Genomic DNA, 23295 nt, shown 5'->3' on the forward strand with positions numbered 1-23295 from the left:
CTTTTTCTATATTTTTATATTCCTTTTTTTCCTCATTGGCTCCCTTTACCTAGCATCCAACCCTCACAGGCCTTCAACACATTATTGTCCATGCCCATAGGTTATGAATATCTATATATAAAGAGGTACTATGCATATTAGGCCAGGATGCCGTAATGGTCATGACCAGCTCAGAAGGAGGCTGCATCAAGATGGCTCAGGAGGAGCTGCATGCACAGATGGGCAGGAGGGGACTGCATGATGCCCCTACCCCAGCAGACACACACCGTGGGTTGGGGTGTGCTCCGAGAGAACGAGGGATGGCTTTTAGCATGCCCCTGGTGGGTGGTGGCCAGAGTGAAGCAACCCAGGTCCCGGGTGCCTGGTGGTGGCCAGAGCAAAGCAGCCTGAGTCCCGGGTGTCTGGCAGTGGCAGGAGTGAAGCAGCCTGGGTCCAGGTAGGTGGTGGTGGTGGCTGGAGTGAAGCAGCCGAAGTGAGTCCCAGGTGCCTGGCAGCAGCCAGAGCGAAGCAGCCCAGGTTCTGGATTCCGGAGGGAAGCCAGTGCCAACAGTCAGGGGAAGGAAAGCCTATTCTTGCACAAATCTTCATGCATTGGGCCTCTAGTATTCATATAAATTCTCTGGTTATTCTCTTCACCAACTGCAGCAACCACCATTCCTCTGATATTCCTCAGTCTGTTCCATGCTTCTATGTCTCTGGGTCTATTTTGTTCATCAGTTTATTTTGTTCATTGGATTCCACACATGATTGAGATAATGTGATACTTGTCTTTCTCTGATTGGCTTACTTTGTTTAGCATAATACCCTCCAGGTACCTCCATGTTGTCTCAAAGGATAAGAGATCCTTTTTTATTACTACTGCCTATTATTCCACTAGAGGCCTGGCACATGAAATTCATGCAAGAGTAGGGTCCTTAGGCCTAGCCAGCAATCAGGGCCAATCAGGGCCTTCCTTCTCCCAGCTGCTGGCTTCATATCAAAGCCTTCCTTCCTTTGTTCTGTGCCACCCCTGGTGGTCAGCACACATCATAGCAAGCAGTTGAACTTCCAGTTGGTCAAACTCCCAAGGGACAATTTGCATATTAGCCTTTTATTATATAGGATGGTATAAATGTACCACAGCTTTTTATTCACTCATCTACTGATGGGCACGTGTGGTTTTCAGATCTTAGCTATTGCAAATAATGCTGCCATGAACACAGGGAGTTTCAAGTTTCTTAGAATATATTCCTAGAAGTGGGATCACTAGGTCAAATGGGAGTTGCATTTTTAATTTTTTTATGAAACTGAATACTGTTTTCCATAGTGCTCTTACCAGTGTGTATTCCCACCAGCAGTGTACTCGGGTTCCCTTTTCACCAACACTTGTAATTTTTTGATCTTTTAAAAATATTGTTGGAAGTATTACATAAATTCTTCTCTGCCCCCCATTAACCTCTTCCAGCCTGCTTCCATCCCCCTGCCCCTTAGGCCTCACCACCCCATTGACTGTGCCCATAGGTTATGCATATATGCATACAAGTTCATTGGTTGGTCTCTTCCCACCTACTCTCCCCTACCATCCCTCTGAGGTTCAACAGTCTGTCTATGCTTCTATGTCTTTGGGTCTATTTTTGTTCATCAGTTTATTTGGTTCATTAGATTACACATATGATTGAGATCATGTGATACTTATATTTCTCTGACTGGCTTAATTTGCTTAGCATAATACTCTGATATGTTGATGGTATCATTCTGACAGGTGTGAGGTAATATTTCATTGTCATTTTAATTTGCATATGTCTCTTGGCCATCTGTATGTCCTCTTAGGAGAAGTATCTGTTTAGGTACTTTGCCCTTTTTTTAATTGAATTGTTTGTCTTCCTTTTGTTTGGTTGTAGGAGTTCATTATATATTTTGATTATTCACCCTTTATCAGATGTATTGTTGCAAATATGTTCTTCCATACAGTGGGCTCCCTTTTCATTTTGTTGACAATTTCTTTTACTGTGCATTTTGATGTAGTCTCATTTGACTTTTTGTTTGTTTGTTTGTTTCTCTTATCCTATGTGAAAATTCTGCTACATGAGATGTCTTATATTTTGCTACCTATGCTTTCTTCTAGGACTTTTATGATTTCACAATTGACATTTAAATCTTTAAACTATTTTGAGTTTATTCTTGTGTATGATGTAAGCTGATGGTCTAGTTTAATTTTTTTTGTATGTACCTGTCCAGTTTTCCCAACACCATTCATTGAAGGGACTGTCTTAACTCCATTGTATGCTCTTGCCTCCTTTGTCAAATATTAATTGAGCGTAATGGCTTGGGTAGGTTTCTATTGAATAGTTTCCCTGTTCTATTCCATTGATCTATATGCCTGTTCTTGTGCCAGTATCAGACTCTTTTGATTATATTGACTTTGTAGTAGATTTGGTATCTGGTATTGTGATCCCTCCAACTTTGTATTTTTTCTAAATATTGCTGTGTCTATTTGAGGTCTTTTTTGGTTCCATATAAATATTTGGAGTGTTCTAGGTCTGTGAAGTATGTCATTAGTATTTTAATAGGGATTGCATTGCTTTGGGTAGTAGAGACATTTTAATGATATTAACTCTACTAATCCATGAACATGATATATTCCTTCACTTGTTTATATCTTCCTCTATTTCTTTTTTTCCATGCCCTTTAGTTTTCTAAGTATAAGTCATTTATCTCTTTGCTTAAATATATTCCTAAGTATTTTAATTTCTTGTTTTTCAGTGGTAAATGGGATTTTTGTTTGTTTATTTGTTTCTCTTTCTGAGAGTTCATTATTGGTGTACAAAAATGCCATTGATTTCTGGATGTTTATTTTATATCCTGCTATGTTACCAAATTCATTTATTAAATCTAGTAGTTTTTTGGTGGAATCTTTATGTTTTTCTATTTATAATATGACATTGGCAAATAATGACAGTTTTACATTCTCCTTTCCAATTTGGAAAAGAAAAGGAAGAAGAGAAGAAAAAGAGTTGATGTGGCATTTGTTTCAGCAGTTTAGTGCCCCATTGTAGCTCCTATTGGATACTGCTCTTCTGATGACTGAGACTGATAGTTCTGTCTGCCAATTCTGGGCTTTCCATGAGATACTAAGGTGCTAGTCAGCTGTCAATCTTAATCATTTAAAAGTGTGTTTCTGAACCGGTTTTAGGGAGGGGAGGTGCTGTTCAGATTTCAGGGAATGCAGTTGGTGTGTTTCCCTGCCCCAGAGCTATGCCTAGGCAAGTGGCCTTAAATATTACTCTGCCCTTTGTGGGCAGAGATTCTTGTATGCAGTCCAGAGGATCGATCAGATGGAAACCTGGAGTTTCTATCAGCTCTCTGGTGTGGGGCAAGTGCCAGTCATGTAATTTGATGATCCAATTCCCAGCTTCCTCTAATCTATTTATTCATTCCAATGTGTTTTTTATTTCTGCTATGTTACTTGTCATTTCTGACTAGTCATTTCTTATAGTTTCTATATCTTTTCTCATGCTCTTGAGCATCCTTGTAATCATTATTCTGAGCTATATATCTGATAATTTGCTTATCTCCATTTCATTTAACTCTTCATCTGGAGAATTCTCTTGTTCTTTCTTTTGTGGCTTGTTAATTTTTTGTGTTTTGTGTTTGTTTTTTTTTTCTTTCTTTCCTTTTTTTTTTCTCTGCCTATTTGGGTTTACTAGTATTTTTATGTATGAGGTAGATGTGCTATGATTTCTAGGTTTTTTTGGAGGGTCTCTGGTGCAGGTCAGTGTAAGATGCTATTTGCGAGTGGCCCTTAGTACCCTATTTGGAGCTATCAGTGATCCACAGCTTGTGGCTCTTGATGCTGGGCTGGGAGCATTAGAAAAAGACCAAGATATACATTTAGGCGTGCTTTTCTTAGCCCTAGGTCCAGAAGCAGATCAGGTGAAGACTCAAAGCAACAAGAGATCTCTTTCTGTAATCTTATTGTTATTTTCAGTCTGTAATGAGCCTCAGGCAGTAGACCACAGCAAGGCATAAACTCCATAGGGTGGGGGGAGAGGTTTTCTAATTGGTGGGGCAATTGCATTCTCCCTTCCCCAGGCAAAAGCTGTCTTGTTAAATTTCTATCTGAGAGAGATGTCCTCTGAAATATGGGTGGATGACAGCATAGGAAACCAGGTGGTTGCCCTTCAGACTCTATTCATAGAGCCACCAAACCTGGATTCTCTTCACACAGCTGTCGTCTACTCTGTCCTTCCTCAGCTGGAGTCCAAGGTCAGTAGCTGATCACGAAATTTTGTGCATTGGCCCTTTAAGAGGGTACCTGCATTTCCAGCCCTCTCTACCTGGCAGTCAGATACCCTAATGCCTTTCACAGCCAGATGTTGTGTGGGCACCTTTCTCAGTTATGGTGCTCAGGGCTGGGGAGCCCAGCTTAAGGGTTAAACTCCGGAGTTCTTAGTAGGAACTCCCCACAGCTGAGATATCCCTTTGGAACTTCAGTTGCTGTGAGAGCCCAACTGCACTTCCTACCAGTCTTTATGTGGTCTCCATTTTCCATCCTTGGTCATCAGGGTTCTCTCCTGCTATTCTTCAGTTTGTTATTCAGGATAGTTTTTCTGTATTTTAGTTGTAATTCCAGTTTTGGCCTGGGAGAGTGTCAGTATAGCTTCCACCTTAAAGTCCGACTTAATCTACCACCATCTTGAAATCCGACAAGAGCATTTTTAAAATTCTCTTTTTTCTCCTTTTCGGATCTCTCTGCTCTCTCTTGTCACACTGCCTCTCAAACTTGTATTGACATAGATAGACTGGAGAAGCTGCTTCTTGAAAGTAATTGTCAACTTCAGAAATGTTCAAAGATGTAGAGAATTTTTTAAGACTTTTAGCCAAACTAACAACATATGCTTGGGGGCATGACCTCAAATTCCCCTCTAACTCTTTTTAGTATGTATCAAGTGCAGTGTCTCAAATAATAGTTAATACATATTGTTCCATAATTTTATAGGTGACTGGTGAACAAGATTAGCAGAAAGGTAGAATACCTTATAGGTGGTGTCCTGGGTAAAATTTGCAGTTTTCAGGCACATGAAATTTACCTTTCATGTTCCAGTGTTCCATTTCTTGTATTATTCTAAATTTCTAAATGGAAAAAACCTTAATTTCCTTTTTGTTCTATACCAGAAGAAATCATTACTTAACCTCATCTACCCTAATTAACCATTCCACTAAAATGATAGAATTTAGACAGACAGTAGGAATATTGTGCCATAATTAAAGAATGCCAATTTTTCTACTATAAATTTATATTTTTATTTAATTTAATTATGAAATATTTTGGCAATATATGAGAAACAACAAACAGTAACATAAAGACCACCATGGAGCCAGTCACAGTTTTGTCAGACCTTAACATTTCATTTTTCCATATTTGCACTCTCTCTCTTCATATATATCAATATATATACATACATATATATGTGTATATATATATATATATATGTATATATTTAAATTTAACTAGATTAATGAAAGTATTACAGATGTCCTCTTTTTTCCCCATTGAATCCCTACACTCTGTACCCACCACTCCCAGGCCTTCACCACACTATTATCTGTGTTCATAGTTTATGTATATATGCATATATGTTCATTTGTTGATCTCTTCTCACCCCATTCCCTCTTTAATTTATAAGTCTGTTCCAAGAAACTGAGTAGTTAAAACCTTCAGTGTACCTTCACTCTCTCCCTTTCCACAGATAATTACTCTACTAAATATAGTGTTTATAATTCCCCTCAGGGTTTGTGTACTGTTACTACATATATGTTCACATAAGTGATATATAATATTTTGCATATAAAATTTTGAAACTTTTAAATAAATTATATTACTCTAGAACAGTGATTTTTCAACATCTGTGCTGCACAAATTTTAATATTTTATTTTTCTTAAACTTACAGTTTTTTTAATGTTTCTTTCAGAAAGTTATTTATTTATTTTAAAATTTATTGGTGTGATATTGGTCAATATGATCATATAGATTTCAGGTGTGCTATTCTATGTTACAATATCTGTATATTGCACCATCTGCCCACCACCCAAAGTCAAATCTTCTCCTGTCACAATATATTAGGACCCCCTTTTACCCCCCACCCCCTTCCCTCTGGCAACCATCACACTGCTGTTTGTGTTCATGAGTATGGTTCTTAGCTTTTTCTGACTGAATTATTGCATTTAGCATAATAGTTCTCAAGCTGCATCCATGTTGTTACAAGTGGCGCTATTTTATCCTTTCTTATGGCTGAGTAGTATTCCATTGTGTGTATGTACCACATCTGCTTTACCTACCGTGTTTCCCCGAAAATAAAACATCCTCTGAAAATAAGACCTACTTACAGGTTTCCTTCTGAATGAAATATAAGACATCCCCCTGAAAATAAGGCCCCCTAGGCTCTGTCTCAGAATGAAAATTAATTTACCATAAACTGGTCGCTAGGGCCGCCCTGACTGGCGTCTAGCAACCAGTGACATTACACAGAGTCCTGACATCACTGCTGTGTGGAGGTGGAGCAGAGGTTGGAGTGAGTGGTGAGCGCGGGGCAGGAGAGAGGAGGAGACATTCAAAGATGAACAGGAGGATTAGAGCTGATGGGACACGACGAAGGTGGTGAGTGCTGGTCTGGCTCTGGTGACATTACTTGATGCTCTCGGCCACCCTCATGATGACTAAAGGTTCTCAGTCAGTGGCAGACCCTGCTCCAACCCAGATCCAGGCCCCAGCAAGCCCAGTGACAGTCCCCAGGCAGGCCCCAGGGGGTAAATGTCTGATAAAGGGGTAGGGGGGTGTCTAGTGAAGGTGTTCAGTGGCACAGGGATGTGGGGAGGGGGATCACTTAAAATGACACAGGAGGATCAGAGGGGGCAATCAAAATGACACAGGAGAATCAAAAGCGGTTACTAAAATGGTAACCCCCCCTCTGATTCTCCTGTGCCATTTTGATTCCCCTCTCTGATCCCCCCTGTGTCATTTTAAGTGATCCCCCTTCCCCCACCTTGATACCCCAATTCCTTTTTTTTTTTTTACCCCTAGAAATGAGCGCAAAAAGAAAAAGCTACTCCGTGTAGTACTACAAGAAAGGAATCATGGAAGACTCTTGGGGCCAAAATCTTACTGCTTTCTGCAAAGAGAAGATGTTGAGTATACAATTGGTCCGAAAATAGCAAGCAGAGTATGGTAACCTCATTGAACAAGTGGACAAGGGAAATGCTTAAAAGCGCAACTGTGGATCAGGTCGGCAACCATTATTTTCCAAGCTGGAAGACCTGATCTGTGAATGGGTTGTTGACTGGAGAGCAGAGGCTTTGGTTGTGAATAGGGCTCAGATTCAAGAATTTGCCCTTGCAATGGCACCACAGTTTGACATAGCCCCCGAAGACTTCAAAGCATCACAACACTGACTGGATAATTTCTTTCAGTGAGGTGAACTGTCTTTAAGAAGATCTACAACATTGTTTAGGTTGGAAGATACTCAAGTTATTAAGCGAGCACTTGCAATCAAGTCCTTTATTGATGATGCTGACTTCTCTAAATATTGAATACAATCTTTCCATCCTGATTGCTATAGATGAAACTGCAGTGTTTATGGGCCAATCATCTCAAACAACAATTGAACAGTAGGGTGCCTCCTTAGTGTACATTCCCTCCACTGCTTACGAAAGTGCACGTGTTTTCTGTATTTTGGCAATTCATCTGGATGGCACTAAAATCCCACCTTTAATCATTTCTAAGGGCAAAAAGGAAAAGAATGAACATGTTTTGGGCGTTTTTATTCTTGAAACTGAAAAAGCCTGGGCCACACAAGCAGTTATAAGGAAGTGGGTCGATTTAATGCTGCAGCTTGTTACGCAAGGGAGCCAAAGGTCTGCTAGTCTGGGATGCAGCCAGCACTCACCACGCTAAAGACATGAAGACATTTCATCATGAAAGAAAAATAGATCAGATAATGATTACAGCAGAAATGATGGCCTATCTCCAGACTCTTGATATTGCAATAAGCAAGCCATTCAAAAGACAATTTGCGCATGGAAATTAATGACTACATTGAAAATAGAATGGAGATAAATCAATGTGGAAACTTCATGAAACCTAAACTGCAAGAAGTTGTGACTTGGGTGAAGAATTCATGGGAGAAAATCACTGACAGTTGCATTGTAAATGCACTGCAAGCAGGCTACCTTGACAAGAAATACTCATTTAAAAACAGTGCTATTGCTAAACATGAGAGATTTGGTCCACTGATTCTGAAAGAAATGGAGTCACAAGAAATTCACCAGGAAATTCAGGAATTGGATTGTTATGATGATGTTCCAGAAGATGATGACATGATTGTCATTGAATAAATGAGTACATTCTTGATACTGTAGGATTCACAGTTTGTCTGGTTTGTGTTGACAACTACCGTACTACCGTACCGTATACAGGTAATAGATTTCCTTTATTTTCATTTAACAATAAATGTGTACCGTATTCTTCTTCATGGAAAAATAAGATATCCCCTGAAAATAAGACCTAGCTCATCTTTGGGAGCAAAAATTAATATAAGTCACTGTCTTATTTTCGGGGAAACAGGGTAGGTCTCTATCGCAGGACACTTTGGTTGCTTCCGTATCTTGACCACCATGAATAATTGTCTTGGCTGCAATGAACATAGTGTTGCATATATCTTTACTAATACATGATTTTGAATTTTTCATGTATATACCTAAGAGAGGGATTGCTGTGTCCTATGGTAGCTCTAGTCTCAATCTTTTGAGGATTCACCAGATTACTTTCCATAATGGTTGAACCAGTCTATAGTCCCACCAACAGTGAATGAGGGATCCCTGTTTTGAATAACCTCTCTAACACTTGTTATTGCCTGTTTTGTTGATAATGGCCACTATAACAGGTGTTAGGTGATATCTCATTGTAGTTTTGATTTGCATTTCCCTAATAGCCAGTTAGGTTAAACATCTTTTCATATATCTATTAGCTGTTTGTTTGTCTTGTTGGGTGAGGTGTATTTTCAGATGCTGCCCACTTTTTGATTGTTTGGTATTGTTTGTTTGGTATTTATTTTTATGATTTCTTTTGAAATTAAGCTTTTTGTGGGAGCTACTGTTTGCAAATATCATCTCCAATCTGGTTGGCTGCCTCTTTGTTGTGTTGTCAGTTTCTTGTGCTGTGCAGAAGCTTTTTAATTTGATACAGTCCCATTCATTTACTTTTGCCTTTACTTCCCTTGCCTTTGTGGTCAAGTTCATAAAATGTTCTTTTTTACCAAGGTCAATAAATTTGGTTCCTATATTTTCTTCTATGTAACTTATTATTTTGGGTCTTATATTTAGGTCTTTGATCCATTTTGAACTAATTTTGTACATGGGGACAAACTGTAATCCACTTTCATTTGTTTGCATGTGGCTTTCAAGGTTTTCTAGCACCATTTACTGAAGAGAGTATCTTTACTACATGGTGTCTTTCTGGCTCCTTTGTTGAAATTATCTGTCCATATACTTGTGGTTTTATAGCTGGACTTTCTATTTTGTTCCATGGATCTGTGTGTCTTGTTTCTCTGCAGTACCATGCTGTTTGATTACCATAGTTCTGTAGTATAATTTGAAGTCAGGTAGTGTGATCCCTCCAGCTTTGTCATTTTTTCTTAGGATTGTTTTGCTATTCAGATTCTTTTGGAGTTCCATTCAAATCTGATGATTTCTTGTACTATTTCTTTTAAAAATTAGATTAGGAATTTTTTAGGGATTACATTAAATCTATATATTGCCTTGGGTAATATGGCCAGTTTATGTTGATTCTTCCAATCCACGAACACAGAATATTTTTCCATTTTGTTGTGTCTTTTTCAATCTCTTTTAATAATGTTTTGTAATTTTCAGTTTATAGGTCTTTCGTGTTCTTTCTTAAGTTTCTTCCTATGTATTTTATTCTTTTGGTTGCAATTGCAAAAGGAATTTTGGTTTATCTGTCTAGAGCTGTCATTGGAGTATTAAGGTCCCCAACTTTAATTGTGTTTTGCTGTTTCTTCCTTTAATTCTCTGATTAGTAGTTTTATATATTTCAATGCTCCCTGGTTAGGTGCATATATATATTAAGAATTGTTATGTTTTCTTGATGTAGTATCCCCTGTGTCATTCTAATGTATTCATCTTTGCCTCATGTTATCATTGTTATCTTGAAATCTATTTTGTCAGATATAAGTGTGGCTACACCTGCTATTTTGTGGATTTTATTTGCTTGGAGGTTCATTTTCTACCCTTTTACTTTGGATGTACCTTTGTCTTTGCAGGTTAGATATGTTTCTTGTAGGCAACATATGTTTGGGTTAGTTTTGTTGATCCACTCTTGTTACTATGTGCCTCTTTATTGGTGAATTCAGACCATTTACATTTAGGGTAATTATTAATGTATGAGAATTTCCTAAAGCTATTATATCTTTGTTTACTGGTAGCTTTGTATCTTCATTGGTTATTTTCCTTCGTGTATCTGTATGTTGTTCTTATTTTTTGTTATTGTATACTTCTATCTTCTGTTTCCTCTTTTTAAAGAATGTATATTTTATTGATTTTTTTACAGAGAGGAAGGGAAAAGGATAGAGAGTTAGAAACATCAATGAGAGAGAAACATCAATCAGCTGCCTCCTACAACCTCCTACTAGGGATGTCCCTGCAACCAAGGTACATGCCCTTGACCCAAATCGAACCTGGGACCTTTCAATCCACAGGCCGACTCTCTATCCACTGAACCAAACTGGTTAAGGCTGTTTCCTCTTATTTTAAGCTGTGTTTCTTGGTTTGTCAGTTTTTGTGTATGGTTAACGTTAGGTTTATAAAAAATAAACTTGTGTATATACCATAGCTTGTTTTCTTTTGAGTGCATCTGATCTTCATCCTCCTTGTCAGTTCAGAACTTTACCCCCTTGCCTTTTATGTTTTTGTTGTCACAGATTATCCTTATTTAGGTTCTAAGATTTTTGGTGATCTTACTCTTAGTGTGGTGACCTTATGTTCTCTGTTTTGAGTAGAATAACTCCCTTGAGTATTTCCTGCAATGGAGGTTTTCTGTTGAAAAAGTACCTTAGCTTTTGCATGTTTGGGGACATGTTTATTTCTCCTTCATATTTGAAGGATGGTTTTGGTGATTATATTATCCATGGCTGGTAATTTTTCTCTTTCTGATGTTTGAATATTTGGTTCCACTCTCTTCTGGCTTGTAGACTTTCTGGTGAGAAGTCAGATGAAATTCTGATGGTTTACCTTTGTAGGTCATTTTCTTCTTTTCACAGGTTGCTTTGAGAATTTTTTCTTTGTCATTAATTTTTGACAATTTTTATACAAAGTGCCTTGGAGAAGGCCTCTTTGGATTGAGGTAACTAGGTTTTCTATTTGCTTCCTGGATTTAAGGATCTAGTTCTTTCCAGAGGTTTGGGAAATTCTTAACCCTTATTTGTTTGAATAAACTCTCTGTTCCTTGCTCTCTCTCTTCCTTCTCCGTAATGCCTATTATTCTATTACTACAGGCCCAGTGCATGAATTCATGCACCAATGGGATCCCTTGGCCTGGCCTGTGGGATTAGGCCAAAAATGGCTCTTGTACATCTTCCTAGGAGCCCTGGATTGCAAGAGGACTCAGGCCAGGCTGAAGGACTCCATTGATGCATGACCAGGGCCAGGAGGGACACGGGAGGTTGGCGAGACCCCAGCAGCAAGCTAACCTACCAGTTTAAACATCTGCCCCCTGGTGGACAGTGCATGTCATGGCGAGCAGTTGAACAGTCTTAGCATATCATTAGCATATTACACTTTGATTGGTTGAACAGCCGGTCAGACAACCACACTTAACATATTAGGCTTTTATTATATAGAATTTCTTTTTCTGATGGGGTCAGATAGTTCTTGTAGAGTTTTTGTTTGTTTGTTTGTTTGTTTGTTTTTTCATTTTTCTTTATGTCCAGGTCTCTTTTTCCCTCTATATCATTTCTAGACTCCTATCTTTGATATCACTAATTCTTTCCTCCATCTGATTGGCTGTTTTCTATGCTCAATATTTCACTCTTAATTTTCTTAATTGCATTTTTCATTTCCAGGATTTCCATTTGGTTCTTTTTTAAAGTTTCAATCTTTTTAGTATAGCATTCATTTTGTTCATTGTTTTGTTTTCTGAGTGAATTGAATTGCCTGTCTGCATTTTCTCACAGCTCATTGAGTATTTTCAGAACTCAAACCTTGAAATCTCTGTTATCTACCTCACATATTCCCATGTGTCCCAGACTGCTTTCTGATGATTTTTCATTTTCTTTCTGATCATCCTCATTATCATGGTTATTTGTGATAGTTGATGTTCTTTGCCTATGCATTTATGTCCATCCATATTAATGACAGCAGCTTCCTTTGAAGAGGTCTTTCTACTGTTTTCCAGTAGATGGTGCTAAATCACAAGATTTTTTATTTTATTTTATTTTTTTACAGTTGTGCTATCCCAGTCTTGACCTCCATGGCTTTTGTAAGACAGTACAGCTGAACTTCTGGGGATTTATTTTGCCCTCATTGTAATGGTGATCCCTGACCTCCCTGGGGTCCCACTCCAAGCACTCCAACTGAGTATCAGTCACAGAGGGAAACGGCAGTTCTACTGGAATAGCTCTTGGTTTACAGGTAATATGTCCCACGACCCAATTCCAGGGGCAATGGAAGGAGAGTTTTGGGAGTCCACACACCATCAGGACTCTTTGGTTCCATTTCTTTGTCTGAAACACCACCAGCAGCCCTAACAGCAGAGCACTGCAAGTCGGAACTTCATGCTGTGTCAGTTATCTGCCGGCTCAGTTACTATTCACTCTGCTGGACTACCCTCTGCACTTCTCTGTTCCTCCCATTCAAATGAAGCACCTATACCACTGCCTTCCTCCCCTCTCCAGGCTTAGCCTTAAGCTCCTGGCTGCATGGCTGCATCTGTGCTGTTTGCACTTTCCTCCCTTCTCATCTTCCCCTATATTCCCAGTTGCCCAACTTTAGGTGTTTCAATATGTGGGTTTATTACCGTGTTTCCTCGAAAATAAGACACCCTCAGAAAATAAGGCCTAGCGCATGGAAAAATAACACATCCCCTGAAAATAAGACCTAGCGCAACTTTGGGAGAAAAAATTAATATAAGACACTCTTATTTTCGGGGAAACCGGGTAGTCATGCTTCTGTATTGAGCAAGGAATTCTTTTTTGAATTCTAGCCGGTTAACTTGTTGACATTTCATTTAGAGAGGCCACGGGGCTCTCTCATGCTGCCATTCCTCTGATGACATTCAAGAATTTTCAAACATGCAATAACCTATTTGATCAAGGGCACTGTCCTCTTTTCCCTTAGATTGTCAAACAAAAACATGACAATAGCCAACACAACAATAGTCATCCAGCGTGAATGAATCAAAATTATACCTATTTTTGTCAGATTGGCAAAAAAATATGTTTTTTGGTGTGTCACAGAATTTCAGTAATTAGTTTATGTTTGCCATGAAATGAAAAAGGTTGAAAATTGCTACCCTGGACATATTCTTCTCCAGCGTGCTTTATCATTAATTTTTTACAATTTTTCCATTTATTCATGTTAATAGATTGGACTGTAATTCATTCATTTAAATTGCTTACAACATTCCATTGTACAATGTGAGATGTTAAATCAACTGTACAGTTATGGGTTACAGTTGCAAAAAATCTGCCCTTAATTCTGACATCAACTGCAAGTATGGGGAAGTCCCCCAAACCCTCTCAGGTTCAATAGTTCATTAGAAGAACTCCAAGGACTCACTAAAGGCTCTTACACTTACAGTTATGCTTTATTACAGGGAATGGGTATTGATTGAAAACAGTCAAGTCATCAAGTGCAATGGATGGAGTACAGGGGTGTTCTAAAAGTGGAGATTCCAGTTTTTCTCGTCCCTTGTATTCAGGACAGTGTTACCCTTCTGGAATTGATGTGTAACAATATTCACAGAGCATGGCCAACCAGCGATGTTCGCAAGAGCTTCAGTGTTCCGAATTTTTATTTGAGTTTCATCACTCAGGCATGAATGATGGCCCATGAGGTTGATCTCAGTCTCCATCTTCACTGGAAATTGACTGATGATACCACATGATCCAAAGCCTCCAACCTAAATCACACTATTAGTTTTTCTGGCATGGCGAGACCCCATCCTAAGACTGTCTAGCATGGTCATTTTGTTAGACTCTCTGATGATCCAAGGCACTCCTTTCAGACTTGGCATTTCTAGGACTTAGAGTTGACCTTCCAAATGTTGAGGACTAATGCAAGACCTCTTTGTGGACCAGACCAGGTTAAATTCTTTATTACACGTATGAACATAGCACATTTTATTTTGTCCACTTTCCTATTGATGGATAGTTGTGTCATGTGATTATATGTATATGCATTTAAAAGTTAAACATATATATATATGTATGTATATATATGTACATATATGTGTGTTAAAAGTTAAACATATATATACATATGTGTGTGTGTGTGTGTGTGTGTATATATATATATATATATATATATGTATTTATATTTATATAATTAACAGATGCTTATGTAATTCTTATTTCGTGCCAGGCACTGTTTATCTTCTTTATAAACATTAACTGGTTTAATCCACCAAAAAATCTTCTATGAGGTAAATGCTATCATTCTCACCATATAGATGAGAAAATAGGCTGCAGAGAGGCTAAATACCTTGTTAAAAGTTAAACAGCCAGTAGATGGAACACCTCGGAAAATGAACTCGAGCAGTCAGAATCTTTCCTCGTAAAAACTATACTATGCTGTTTAAAAGCAATATAGCAACAAGTATTTTTATACCATCTTCTGGTATGCTATATAATAAAATCTAATATGCTAAGTGCCCTGTCAACAGGTCGGCCATTCAACCAATCAACGCAGAATATGCTAATGATATGCTAAGGCCACTCAACTGCTTGATATGACATGCACTGACCACCAGGGGGCAGTTGACCAGTCGCTATGACATGCAGTGACCACCAGAGGCCAAACACTCTGACCGGAAGGTTAGCTTGCTTCTGGGTCCAGCCAATCAGTACTGAGCAAGATGGGCTGGACATGCCCTGAAGCCCTCCCACAGTCCCTCCCCACTGGCCAACCTCCTACATCTCTCCCCAGTCCCAATTGTGCACCAGTGGGGTCCCTTGGCCTGGCCTGCACCCTACCGCAATCTGGGACCCCTCGGGGGATGTCAGAGAGCCAGAAGGGCACCACTCAGCCAGAAGCCAGGCTCATGGCTGGTGAGCACATTGGCGGTGGTAGGAGCCTCTCCCACTTCTGAGACAGCACTAAGGATGTCCTTCTGCTACGGTCAGTCAGCCATCCCTCAAGGGTTCCCAGTCTGCGAGAGGTGCAGGCTGGACTTAGGTACCCCCGAGTGCACAAATATCATGCCTCGGGCCTCTAGTATATGTATAATAGGTTTTGTAATAGTTCTCCCTATCAGTAGAATTGCTGCACGGTAGATGTGTACATCTTCAACTTTACTTGATACTGCCAAATTGTTGTTCAAACTGATATTTAAAAAAAAACAATTTTTAAGATATTTGCACATATCATTCCTAGTGTGTGGTGTTTCTTTTCACTTTCTTTGTTGTCCAGATGTTTATAACTTTACAGTATTTCATTTTCTCAAAAATTTTCCCCAAGAAGTACCCTTTTATTTATTTGTTTGTTTGTTTGTTTGTTTTTACCCATTTGACATTTTATTGTTTTTTTAATCTTTATTGTTGATAGTATTACATGTCCCTTTCCCCCCCCATTAACGCCTGGTGGCCTTCACCCACTCCCACCCCAGTTCTTCACTACACTATTATCTGTGTCCATGGGTTATGCATATATGCATACAAGTTCTTTGGTTGATCTTTCCCACTCATCCACCCACCCTTAACTTCCCTCTGAGATTCAACAGTCTGTTCCTTGCTTCTATGTCTTTATATCTCTTTTATTCATCAGTTTATTTTGTTCTTAGATTTCCAAGTATGAGTAAGATTATGTGATACTGGTCTTTCTCTCACTGGCTTATTACACATAGCATAACACTCTCCAGGTCCCTCCATGCTGTCACAAAGAGTAAGAAATCCTTCTTTTTCACTGCTGCATAGTATTCCATGGTGAACATGAGTGTTTTTATTATAGTTTTTTTCTAATTTCATTCCATTGTGATCTGAGAAGATACTTCATATGATTTTAATCTTCTTGAACTTGTAAACACTTTTGTGTTCTAACATGTGTTCTATCTTTGAGAATGACCTATGTGAACTTGAGAAGAATGTGTATTCTGCACTTTTGAGGTGAAATGTTCTATGTCAATTAAATCCATCTGATCCAGTGTGTCCTTTAGAGTTACTGTTTTCTTGTTGATTTTTTATCTGGAAGAGCTATCCAATGAAGTCATTGGGGTATTAAAGTCCCATACTATGACTGTTCTGCTCTCGATCTCTCCCTTAAAGTCCTCCATAAGTGTTGTTTTTAAAAAAAATGTATTTAGGTGCTCCTAAATTTGGTGTATATATGTTTATCAGATTATATCCTCTTATTGGATTGATCCTTTTAGTATTATGTAGTGACCTTTATTGTGTCTTAGGATGGCCTTCATTTTGAAGTCTATTTTGTCAGATAGGAGTATAGCTATGCCAGTTTTTTGTTTCTTTCCATTTGCATGGAGTTTTTTCCCCATCCCTTCACTCTCATCCTGTGTGAGCCTTTTGTTCTGAGGTGGGTCTCTTTAGACAGCATATATTTGGGTCATATGTTTTCATATTCATTCAGCCACTCCACATCGTTTGGTTGGAGTATTTAATCTATTTACGTTTAAGGTTATTATTGATAGGTGCCAATTTATTCTTTCTCTCTCTCTCTCTCTCTCTCTCTCTCTCTCTCTATATATATATATATATATATATATATATATATATATATATATATATATATTTTTTTTTTTTTTTTTTTTTTTTTTTTTTTTTTTTCCTGATAGCACTAACTTTAGCATTTTTGCAGTGCTGGTTTGATGGTATTCAATCCTTTAGCCTTTTTTGTTATTGTTGTTATTGTTGTTCTGGGACACTATTTCACCATGTACTTTGAATGATGGCTTTCCTGAACATAGTAATCTTGGTTTCAGATCATTGCTTTTCTTTTCTTTCTTTTTTTTTTTTTAAATATATTTTATTGATATTTTACAGAGAGGAGGAAGGGAGAGAGATAGAGAGCTAGAAACGTGGATGAGAGAGAAACATTGACCAGCTGCCTCCTGCACACCCCCAACCGGGGATGTGCCCGCAACCAATGTACATGCCCTTGACCGGAATCGAACCCGGGACCTTTCAGTCCGCAGTCCAATGCTCTATCACTGAGCCAAACTGGCTTCGGCGAGATCATTGCTTTTCATTACCTTGAATATTTCCATGCCATTTCGTTCTGGCCTGTTGAGTTCCTGATGAGAAATCAACTGACAACCTTATGGGAGCTCCTTTCTAGGTAACAGGTTTCTTTTGTCTTGTTTCCATTAAGATTCTCTTTGTCCTTAATTTTTGACATTTTAATTATGATGTGTCTGGGCATGGACCTATTTGGGTTCTTCTTGCTTGGAACTCACAGTGCCTCCTGAACTTGTGTGACTTTTTTTTCACCAGGTCAGGGAAGTTTTCTGGCATTATTTTTTTCAAACATGTTTTCTATCACTTGCTCATTTTCTTACCCTTATAGCACCTATTATGAGAATATTGTTACATTTCATGCTATCCCATAGTTACCTTAAGCTGTCTTCCTATTTTATTTTTGTTTTTCTTTTGTTTGTTTTTTTCCCAATGGAAAGATATACTTGAATGAGGATTTTATTTTTTTAATTTAATAAATCTTTATTGTTCAGATTATTACAATTGTTCCTATTTTCCCCCAATAGCTCCTCTCCACCCAGTTCCCACCCCACCCTCTGCCCTTACCTCCCCCGCACTGTCTCATCCATAGTTGTACGATTTTTGTCCAGTCTCTTCCCACACCTCCCACACCCCTTTACCCCAGAGAATTTTCAGTCCACTACCTTTCTATGCCCCTGATTCTATTATATTCACCAGTTTATTCTGTTCATCAGATTTTTAATTCACTTGATTTTTAGATTCACTTTTTGATAGATATGTATTTGTTGTTCATAGTTTTTATCTTTATCTTTTTCTTCCTCCTTTTCTTAAAGAATACCTTTCAGCATTTCATATAATACTGGTTTGGTGATGATGAATTCCTTTAGCTTTTTCTTATCTGTGGAGATCTTTATCTAACCTTCAATTCTGAATGATAACTTTGCTGGGTAGAGTAATCTTGGTTGTAGGTTCTTGCTATTCATCACGTTGAATATTTCTTGCCAGTCCCATCTGGCCTGCACAGTTTCTGCTGAGAAATCATCTGACAATAGTATGGGTGCTCCCTTGTAGGTAATTAACTGTTTTTCTCTTGCTGCTCTTAAGATTCTCTCTTTGTCTTTTGCTCTTGGCATTTTAATTATATTGTGTCTTGGTGTGGTCCTCTTTGGATTCCTTTGTTTGGGGTTCTCTGCACTTTCTGAACTTGTTAGTCTATTTCTTTCACCAGGTGGGGGAAGTTTGCTATAATTATTTCTTCAAATAGGTTTTTAGTATCTTGCTCTCTCTCTTCTTCTGGCACCCCCATGATTCGGATGTTGGTACCCTTGAAGTTGTGTTCCAGACGCTCCTTACACTATGTTCATATTTTTGGAATCTTTTTGCTTTTTGCTTTTATGGTTGGGTATTTTTTGTTTGTTTGTTTGTTTGTTTGTTTTGTTTTGTGTGGTTTTTTTTGCTACTTTGTACTTCAAATCTTTGACTTGATTCTTGTGTTCCTCTAGCCTGCTGTTAGGTTTTTGTGTAATATTTTTTATTTCAGTCACTGTATGTTTAATTTCTAGTTGGTCCTTTTTCATATCCTTGAGGGTCTCGCTAAATTTATCAGCCTTTTCTAGAAAATTCTTAAAAAACCTTATAACCATGGTTTTGAACTCTATATCCAGTCATTTGTTTTTCTCCATGTCTTTTGTTTGTGATCTGCTTCTTTGTCTCCAAATTTTCACTGCTTCCCTGAGTTGGTACTGTAGCTTTGTGTGCTAGGTGTCCTATATAGCCCAGTGGGTCAGCCTCCCCAGTTACCTGAGGTGAACATTCTTGGTGCACCCCTTTGTGGACTGTGTGTACAGCCTTGTTCTAGTTAAGTCTTGATTGTTGTTGGTATCACTGGGAGGAATTGACTTCCAGGCCAATTGGCTATGAGGATCAGCTGTGTCTATGCCTGGAGAACTTCTGTGTTGGAGACAGCCTTATGAGACAAGACTTGCAAAATTGCAAAAGCCTCTGTTCTCAACTTAGATGGGGCGGAGTTTCAGGGATGAACAGACAGTCTTGGCTTCCCATCAGCCCTGCCCTATAAGGCTCCTGGGTCTCAGTACCCCTTAGTAATCACTGCAAGCACCTCTAAGGGTAAGCTTCCCTCGAGTTTCAAGCATTGCTAGACAGTCCAGTTTCTCCCCCAATGAATCTGGATTCCCAGATTCTCACCTGCAACTGGAGTTCAGCATAGTGGGTAGCTTCCATTTCCCACCTGCTAGAGAAAGCCAGTGGCGCACTCAGCAGGCAGTCCTCTCTTCACACACGCACACGCCTCCATACCTCTGCCTTCTGTGGCTCCCCTGAGTTTCCACTGGACAGTCCAGATTCCTCCCGTATAAGCCTGGATCTCTAGGGTCTCACCAGGAACTGGGATTTGGTGCAGTCGGAACTGGAGTTCAGCACAGTCAGGAGCTTTTGTCTCCTTCCCACTAGTGAAAGCCAGCCAGGCACTCAGCCACCTATGTGCATTTCTCCATACCTCAGCCTTTTGCAGCTCCTCTGATTCTCCTTGTGCTTTCCTCTTTCTTTCTAGTTGTAGAATTTCCACTCAGCCAGCTTTCCTGTGGTTCTGGATGTAGTTTGTTTTATCATTTACTTGTAGTTTTAAAATTGTGGTGGGAGGCAGTAGTTTAGGTGTTTACCTATACTGCCATCTTGGCTTCTCCCTCGAATGAGGATTTTTAAAAAAATTCTGTTATCCACCGAAACTGGTTTGGCTCAGTGGATAGAGTGTTGTTCTGTGGACTGAAGCGTCCCAGGTTCGATTCCGGTCAAGGGCATGTACATTGGTTGCAGGCACATCCCCAGTAAGGGGGTGTGCAAGTGGTGGCTGGTCGATGTTTCTCTCTCATCGATGTTTCTAACTCTCTATCCCTCTCCCTTCCTCTCTGTAAAAAAATCAATAAAAAATATTTTTAAAAATAAATTAAAAAAATAAAAATTCTGTTATCCACACTGTTTTCAATTTGTTTAATGCTTACCTGAGGGTATTTTTTCCATTGACTTCTCCAGCCCCTCCAGCCCTGTGCTTCCTCTGCCTGCTGCTCTTGTCTTCCTATTTTTCAATTGTTTTTATTTTTTGTTCTCTGAGTGATTTTTTTCCTACCCTGTCTTCTAATTTACTGATCTGATCCTCAGTTTTCCTTAATCTGCTCTGTATTCCTTCCACTGTGTTCTTTATTAGTGCTATATAATTCTTCATAGTTACTATATCTTTTCTCATGCTGTTGGTCATCTTTGCCATCATTATTCTGAACTCTATGTTTGATAAATTTCTTATCTCTATTTCATTTAGATCTTCTGGAAAATTCTCTTGTTCTTTCATTTAGAGCTTGTTTTTTGTTTGTTTGTTTTGTTTTGTTTTGTTTTGTTTTGTTGTTTTTTTTTGTCTCCCTATTTTGGCTGCCTGTTTGGGTTTTTGTCTGTGTATCAGGTAAATCTACTATGACTCCCAATCTCTAGTCCAGGACAACATCAGATGCTGTTTATGACTGGCCCAGAGTACCCTGTTTGAAGGTATCAGCAATCCACATCTTGTAGTTCCTTCTGCTGGGGCTCAGTGCCTTTGGAAAGAACCAAGATGTTCACCAAGGTCTTCTTTTTGGAGCCCTAGCCCCAAATTAGATCATCCAGAGAATCATAGCCTCCAGAGACCCATCTGTACCTTCAGTCTGATTGTTATTCAGTCTTGAATAGCCTTTGGCTATAGACCATAGACTAGGAGGAGTTTTTCCAACTGGATGGAACAATAGCTTCTCCCTGCAGGCTGATTATTATCCTCATCTTTTAACCAAAATGCCAGGCAAAAGCCACCTGGATAGTAAAGGTCCACTGGAGAAAGATGTTTTTCTAACGTATGAGGGAATGACTCAGGACAGAAAACCTGGGTGTCTGCCTTCCAAGTTCTAACCCTAGCACCCCACCCCTGGCTTTTGCTCACCCTGCTCCAGTCCACTCTGTCCTTCCTTTGCCGTCCCTTTACTCTCCTTTTGCCAAAGTCCCAGGTGAGTAGCTGCACACAAAATTTTGTGCATTGGCCTTTTAAAGAGATTGCCTACATTTCAAGTCATCTCTCTCTGGCACACAGCACCCCAGTTGCTTTTCACAACCAGATGTTCTGAGGACAACTCTCTCAGTCCTGGTGCTCTGGGCTTGGAACCCAGCTTGGGGTTTAGACGCAAGAGTTCTTAGTGGGAACCCTCCACAGCTGAGACAGCCCTCTGGAACTTCGGCTGCTGCCTGTAGGAACCAGGCCAGCCCTTTTTCACCTCTTCACTTCATACCAGTATCTATGTGGTCTCCACTTTTCGTCCTTGGTTATACTGGTTCTGTCCAGCTAGTATTCAGTTGATTTTTCAGGATGGTATTTCTGTATTTTAGTGTAATTCTAGTTTGTGCCTAGGAGCATGTCACTGTAGTTTTCACTTACTCTGCCACTATTGTGGAATCTGGGCCATTTTTTCTTTTTTTTCTTTTTTAATGATTTTTATTTTTGTATCTTTTTAAAGAAATATTTCCCGTGAGCCCCAAAATATATCCACCTATATTTTTTTTCTAAAAGTTTCCCCTTTTATATGTATGCCTTTCATCTACCTGGTTTTGATTCTGAACATGGTGTAAAACAGGGATATAATTACAATATATTGTCTCAAAACCAGTTTTCCAGTGGTTCGTTCTCTCTCCACTGTTCTGCAATTGCACTGCTGTCATGAGCTTCTCTGACTTTGAGCACCCTGCTTCCTTTTTTAGTACCTTTGTAATGACATTCCTTCCACTGGGATAATCAGATTAATTTCCCTTTCTCAAGAAAATTAATTTTGTACATTGCATCTACTGTGATAATGAAGTTAATTTTCTTTTCTGAAGATACTTAATTTGGTTTTTCTTGCTTTGTAAAGGAACATATCCACGGGTTTTAGAGATTAGAATGTGAACATCATTTGTGATGGCATTATTCATCCTACCACATTATTCTTATATTTTTAACTCATACCTTTTAAGGCTACTCATAGCCTCTGTCTGATAGTCTTACTAGCTAAATACAGTTGTTGAGAGTCTAATTCTCCTGTTTGTCATGTCTGTTAATTCTCACTCAGGATAAGATATGTTTCTTTATCTGTTGTATAATTTTGGATTATAAACTCATCATAGGGGGACTCAATTTGAGGCAATCTCACTTGGCCTGGGTTGAGATAATATTGCTTTTACCAAGACTCCAGGGATATAACTGACCCAGAACCACTTTTCATGCTATTTTATTTGTCAAGGTTTCATGGGTAATGTAGTAATGTAATTTCACACTTTCAACCTGTGTGAGGACAGACTACTGGTTATAAATATAGATGTATAATCATCCTCCACCCATGGCTTTAGAGAAAACATTTTTTGTTTTGTTTTGTTTTCTCCCTCTTTAGTAAATAATTTTTCCCTAGATCACTTTTACTGAGGTGTAGTCCTTTAAGGATCCAGACATTATGAGAGAATATCTACTTTCCCATTTCCCTTCCTTGTTTGGAACCCAAGACCTCTCCTTTCCCTTGGTGGGCATTAAAACTCAAACCCTTATATTCGTGAGATAGGCTAACTCCTTAGTGTTTCTCCAGCATTAATTCATGTGCTTACTGCTCTAATTTCAGTTCTCTGTTTTCCCTGTTTGTTTCCTCCTTAAGACTTCTCTGTCATCACTTTTGTTGCAGAGGTGATCTTATACATAACCTCTTGAGACTATTTATAGCCTGTGTTTCTTAGGTAGTTGGTAGTTGGTTGGGGGGTGGGAGGTGGGGAAAGGGTTGGGGAAAGAGAAAGTTGAGCTTTCTTAGGGATACT

The 23295-nt window shown here is 38.9% G+C and overlaps 1 protein-coding gene across 1 annotated transcript in view; it reads left to right on the forward strand.

The window, feature by feature from the left end:
* Positions 1 to 23295, forward strand: part of CHM (CHM Rab escort protein) — a 152440-nt gene that overhangs the window by 65597 nt on the left and 63548 nt on the right.

This window comes from Pipistrellus kuhlii, unplaced genomic scaffold (genome assembly GCF_014108245.1).
Source record: "Pipistrellus kuhlii isolate mPipKuh1 unplaced genomic scaffold, mPipKuh1.p scaffold_m20_p_16, whole genome shotgun sequence".
Lineage (NCBI taxonomy): Eukaryota > Metazoa > Chordata > Mammalia > Chiroptera > Vespertilionidae > Pipistrellus > Pipistrellus kuhlii.